Below are 6501 nucleotides of genomic sequence, written 5' to 3'. Positions count from 1 at the left end.
TATACACACACACACATATATATATATATATATATATATATATATATATACACACATATATATATATATATACACACATACACACACACATATATATTTTTAAAATTCTTTAAAAAGACACAAACTTGCAGCTAATTTAAACTCTATACTATCTCTGAATTGAAATGTCACATTTACATTCACAGTTTTAATTTCATTTTAATTTTGTTGGTAACTTGATTAATAAAGGTTAGACTAAACAATTCAGGCCAGCTGTAGTTTCCAAGAGAGAGAAATCAGATTAAATACAGAGAGGATGTATGTCCAAATCTTGATCCATGGCCTAATTACATGTGTAGCTTTGGACAAATCAAATCAACTACTCTGGGCCTTATTTATCTCCTTTGTAAAGTAGAAGTTTGAACTTGATAGAAATCAAAAAGCATTCAAAGGAACTGTGACTAACTATTCAGGTATTAATTTCTCCCAAATATTGAAAACAGGACAGGACATGTCTACTAACAAGACGTTATTTTACCACTGAGGTTCCTATTATTAAAAGAAACACAGAAATGATTCCTCAGTCAGTAAAATAGAATGAATGTCTGAATTGTAGGAATATAATTTGAGTCAGGGACTTGAATGAAGAATTGGGATTCTGTTAAGAATTGTCCATGTGACATGAGTTAAGTTCTTCTTTAAATCTCAAGTTCATACATAATTATATGTAAAACAGAAATTACAAAACACTTTCTAATTGCTTCCAAGATTTGTGAGACTCAAATGAGATAATTGTTGTATACATTCTTTACAATCCATAAAGTTAATTTTAATAAAGTTTATTGGAAGTAATTGTGACCAATGATTTCACTTTGTAGTTAAAAATGCTCCCATAAGAATCTTTACAAATAACACCTATTTTTAATCACTCCCTTTTGTATCAAAGAGAAGTACTTATGAAAGCTAAATTGAACTATTTTCCAAAGTCATATTGTAATCCAATGCCTCACTCACATTACTGGGAAAAAATGAGCCACATTCTAGAGAATGATGGTTGCCCCACTTTACCAAATCCATTTAACACTGACTAGGAAACTCCAATGATCAGAAAGAGTTAATGTTCTTCCTTAAACATTATATTAGAGAGAGATTTGATACCTATAATAATCTGGCTTTGATAACTTCAGCTATGCATGATATCCCTTTGAATGCATAAGCTCAGAAAAGTCTGTATCCAAATATGGAAGATTCAGTAAAATAGGGAAGTCCATTTACCTCTTTTTCTTCTCAGTCTAAGAAAGAGTTTCCTTCTTGATCAGAAGCAAATTTCTTTTTTCATTTTCAATGGCTCTAAAATTGTAAGTCAGTAACCTGCTTTTGCCAGCATATATAGTAGTGCTCAGCATAATGTGAGTAACTACTTTTTGGTGTTTTCTTCATGATTAATTGATTAATTCATCTAAAATTTGAAAATGTGGCCTTAGGGGAAGTCAATTGAGATTTTAGTATACTCAGTTTTATAAATCTTCTGTCTTCATTCCCTGTAAGTGAATGAAAAAAGACATACCAGTATGAAAGGATGTGCCAGCACCTAACAGAGCTATCAACTGATATGGTTCTCTATTAGAATTGAGCCAGTTTCTAGGGAACAAATTTCTGTCCTTTCCAAGTTTCAGTTCCATTCTTCAAAGGATGAACTTTTGGAATCAAAGGTAATTTAAATCCCTCTTTGCTTTAAGAAAAACTACTTATTCCTGAGGCAATTTAAATTTTGTAGAAAAAGAAATAGGGAAACCTTAAAACTTTGTGATGCCTCAGGGACAATGTCTCATAGACCCAATTAAAGGGAAGTCACTACTCTATTGTAATTGAAGTTTAACTTACAGAACAAGAAACTATTTGTCTATGTAATCCTTAGGTAGTGGAAGTATTATGTAATATTCACTGACTTTTGGACCAAAGTCATAACATGAGGTCCCTGGGGTTTGTCCCAGTTAACATGTTCACTTTAATGAGTTAAAGATGGGGTTAATGACATTTCCTCTTTCTGGTGAATTTAATGTCTTGTCTAGTCACTCCATCTTGTCTCAAAGAGAAGTACATATGAAAGCTAAATTGACCTGGCAGTATGATGTGCCAGAAAATATTGGATTTAGAGTTAGAAGAATCAGAAAAGAACAACTAAGTAGTGCAGTGGATAGAGGATTGGCCCTGGAGTCAGGAAGACCTGAATTCAAACTCGATCTCAGTCAGTTATTAGCTTTGTGACCCTGGGAAAGTCACTTATTCTTGATTACCTGAATTTATCATAATAATAATAGGATCTTGGATCAAATACAGGTGCTGCTGCTTACAACTTGTTTAAGCGATTATGGGCCAATTATTTAGACATCTATGGGTCTCAGCTTCCTTATATGTGTGGGTCATATATATCTTCTCAAGGTCCTTTCTTTACCCATATTGGCACAAGCAGGTCAATCTCTTAATCACTTTTTTCACTGCAGCATTCACATCCTTGTTCCTCAGACTATAGATGAAGGAATTGATCATTGAAGTAAAAATTCAATAAAACGTAGAAATCAGTTTATCTGTGGTCACTGAGGTTTTGGACTTGGGCTTCATATACATGAAGAGGATTGTCCCATAGAAGATTATCACCAGGGTCAGATGGGTCAAGCAGGTAGAAAAGGCTTTGTTTCTCCCCTCAGCAGAGCGGGTCTTTATAATGGTAGAGAGGATGAAGACATAAGAAACAATCATTAATAGAAGAGGGATGAAGGTGAAGATTACAATTCCTACCAACATGATGAGTTCATTCAGGGAGATGTTAGCACAGGCCAGGTGCATGGCAGCCAATATTTCACAGGTGAAATAGTCAATGATATTTTCCCCACAAAAAGGCAACTGCATCTAAAGAATGATTTGAAACAAAGAGTCAAGACCACCTACCTCTTAGCCAGCACAAAGCAGCAAAATTCAGATAAACAGTCTGTGCAAGACAATGGGATTTCTTAGAGGGTTACTGATAGGCACAAAGCAGTCATAAGCCATGGCAACCAGCAGGATGCACTCTGGGGTTCCCATGGCAAAGGAGATTGACATCTGGACTGCACATACTGAGAAGGACAAGAATTTTTGCATTGGCAGGAAGTTCACCAGCATTTTGGGCACGAATGAAGATGTGTAACTGATATGTAAGAAGGAGAGATTACTGAGGAAGAAGTACATGGGAGGTTTGAAGATGGGAATCCAGAATGCTCAGTATGATAATGATACAATTCCAAAGAGGATGACTATATTATCATGTATAATACACACACAAAAAAGAAAATCTCAAATTTGGGGTATTTGGAAAGTCCCAAGAGAATAAATTCAGTTAGAACTGTCTTATTGATCCTTTCCATTTCTCTCTCTTTTCAGCTTCAGGAAATGAGAGGAGAATGTGGAACAAAATGCCATTAGGAGAATTTCAACAAATATTTGAGGCTTATGATAATTCTATTGGCGGGTTATATAATTTAATAAAATTCTGGTGTTGGACTCAGGAGGACTTGAATTTAAATCCTTTTTCAGACTCTTACCTTGTGACCCTAAAAGTTATTTTACCTTTGTCTGCTTCACATTCTTCAAATGTATAATTGGGATGATAATAGCATCTACCTTGAAGAGTTATTGTGAGTGTCAAATGAAAGAACGGTTAAAGCATTTTGCAAAACCGTGTTTTTATTCAAAATTCTGTTCTCTTTCCTCCACTATTCCAGCCAGATGAAGTCACTATTTCATTCAAAATTCTGTGTTCTTCACTCTATAAAACAATCCAGATGAAGTAATTGATTGTAGTGTTGTCTATATCCCAGCCCATTAACAGCAAAAATAATTGCTAAAAACAATCTTGGATAAGTTAAGGAGCTCATTTAAGTAAAATCACTTAAGTTAAGAAGCTATATTTAAGCAAAATCAGAAGTAATTTTACATCAACAGAGAAAAAGGCATAAATACATAAAACACTTTTCAAAACTTTATTATATAATTCTAAGAAATGTATAGAGTTGGAGGAAGAGGTAAGACTGGCTTATAATGAGATTAGATTTTTTGGTACGTACTTAATTAAACCCACTTGGATGAAGTACAAGTTAGATGTACTTTATCTAAAATGAAGGGTATGCAGTATAAATTTCATTTGATATTGAAATTTTAAGAAAGTTTGCATGTGTATCCTTCTAAAAGTCTCTCAAAATTATTCTTTTCTTCTAGGAAATCTAAGATCTTAGTAGAATCAATGAAAGTCATCATTGCTAATTATAACAGTACATCTCTTCCTTCCATTTTCAGAAATGCCATGTAAAATTACTTTGCTTTATTGATATACTAGCTATCCCTTGTAGATTCATAAAATAAAATCAGAGGTGAACAGGACCTATGTGATCCTGTATTCTAGGAGAGTCTTAAATTTTTCTTTGTCGTGGAATCCCTTAGAAGCCTGGTGAAGCCTAATGACCTCTTCTCAGTACATTGTTTTTAAATTAATAAATTAAACTACATGGATTTACAAGAGAAATCATTATATAAATACAGTTATCAAAATATTAAAAAAAGTTCAAAGGTCCCATGTTAAGAACCTCTCCTGTTCTCCAACACTCATTTTGCAGAATAAAAAAAAAAGAAGAAAAAGAATTGAGTCTCCAAAATAGTTAAGTGGCATTTTAATGCTCCAAAGCAAGGCAATAGTAAGATAGTCATAAAAATGTAGGCCTTCTATTTTTATTTTAATTATTTTTCCTTTGTGTGAAATTACTTCTAACTTTGATTAGCTAAAAAATTGACTTCTTCTTAACTCTTTTGCCTAAGGTTGTTTTTAGCAATGATTATTCATAATAATCATTTATTCCTAATCAATAATAATATAATAATCCATAATAAATTAATCAATCATTCCTAATGACTTAATCTAGATGATTTTATGGAAAGAATATATAATTTTTCATGGAATAGTCACCTAGAAGTTGAAGTCTCCTATAGATAAAAAAGGAAATTATTTCACTCCCCCTAAAATTGTGAAGACACTCAGCACCTAGAGCCAATTCTAGTTGTAACAATATTCTGTACCCTATCTTCTTACTTTTGAGTGTCTCATTTACCCCATCCCCACCAGCAATGTGAATTCTATTCTTGGGTCACTTGGTTCTGATAGGTTAACTTTTGCCTTATTTTGCCTGAGCCAAGATTCTAGAACACTTCCCAGGATTTCCTGGCACCTGGTCCCATTCTTCCTCTTCTTCCAATTTCTCTTCAGGTATTTTCTTCCATTAGAATATACATTCTTTGAAGTCAGTGACTGTATGACTTACTTATTTTCTTCCCTTATGCTTAGTATAGAGCCCAGCACAGCAGGTGTTTAATAAATTCCATTATCTATCTTTCTATCTATCTTTGAGTTAGCCCAAAAGAAATGGGAGATTCACACAATTATAGAAGCTACCCTGAATGGTCATAGGGATTATCTGTGTCTGATCAGATGCAGAGCACTCCAAGGGTATATTGGTCTGAGTAGCCACAATCAAACAGGCTGTAACTTAACTCTAACATAGTAATGTCAGTTTTTAGTCCTTTTTGAGTATAAAGAACAACAACCATTACTAACAAACATCAACAACCATCTATCTATGTATCTATCTATGTATGTATGTATGTATGTATGTATGTATCTATCTATCTATCTATCTATCTATCTATCTATCTATCTATCTATCTACCTATCTTTGAATTAGCCCAAAAGAAATGTGAGATGCACATAATTTGAGAAGCTACTCCAAATGTTCATAGGGATTATTTACATATGACCTGTGGCAGAGAATCCCAAGCCTATATTGGTCTGAGTGGCCATAGTCAAGTAGGCTGTAACTCAATTCTAACATAGTGATATCATTTTAGGTCCTTTTTAAGTACAAAGGACAAGAACTACTACTACCACTACCAACCATCTCTCTATCTCTGTATTGATCTACCTATATATGAATCACCTATTTCCTTCCTTCCTTCCTTCCTCCCTTCTTTCCTATCTTCTCCCTTTCCTGTTCCCCTTATAATTTTCCTCCTTTCTCCTCCTGCACCTCCTTCTCTTTAATCTTCTTCTCCCCTTGCCCCTCCTTCTTCTTAATTTTCTTCCTTTCTTTTTTTCCTCCTCCTGTTTCTCCTTCTCCTCCTAATCCCCTCTCCTCTTCTTTCTCCACTTTCTCCTTTTTCTTTCTTTCTCCCTTCTCCTTCATTTTCTCTTTTTAAACTATTTATCCTTCTATCTATCTATCTACCTATCTATCATCTATCTCTAAACTCCCTTGATGGTTTAAAGTCAATCTATTAAACAATGAACTAGGGGTCAGAATGATTGTAGAATAATAGGAATATTTATTAATGAACCTATCGTATATCAATCCCTTAAGTAAACAAAATAAAATAAATAGGAAACAAGTGCATAAGTGTAAAGGGCTGAAACTCTTGAGTCAATGCACTGAGGTCAGACAA

The 6501-nt window shown here is 33.8% G+C and overlaps 1 pseudogene; it reads right to left on the bottom strand.

The window, feature by feature from the left end:
- Positions 1-2430: 2430 nt before the first annotated feature.
- On the bottom strand, positions 2431-3383 carry LOC141550189 (olfactory receptor 13C2-like; annotated as a pseudogene).
- Positions 3384-6501: the final 3118 nt, after the last annotated feature.

The sequence above is a fragment of the Sminthopsis crassicaudata genome, chromosome 1, assembly GCF_048593235.1.
Source record: "Sminthopsis crassicaudata isolate SCR6 chromosome 1, ASM4859323v1, whole genome shotgun sequence".
Classification (NCBI taxonomy): Eukaryota; Metazoa; Chordata; class Mammalia; order Dasyuromorphia; family Dasyuridae; genus Sminthopsis; species Sminthopsis crassicaudata.
This window is presented reverse-complemented; position numbering and strand designations above follow the sequence as displayed.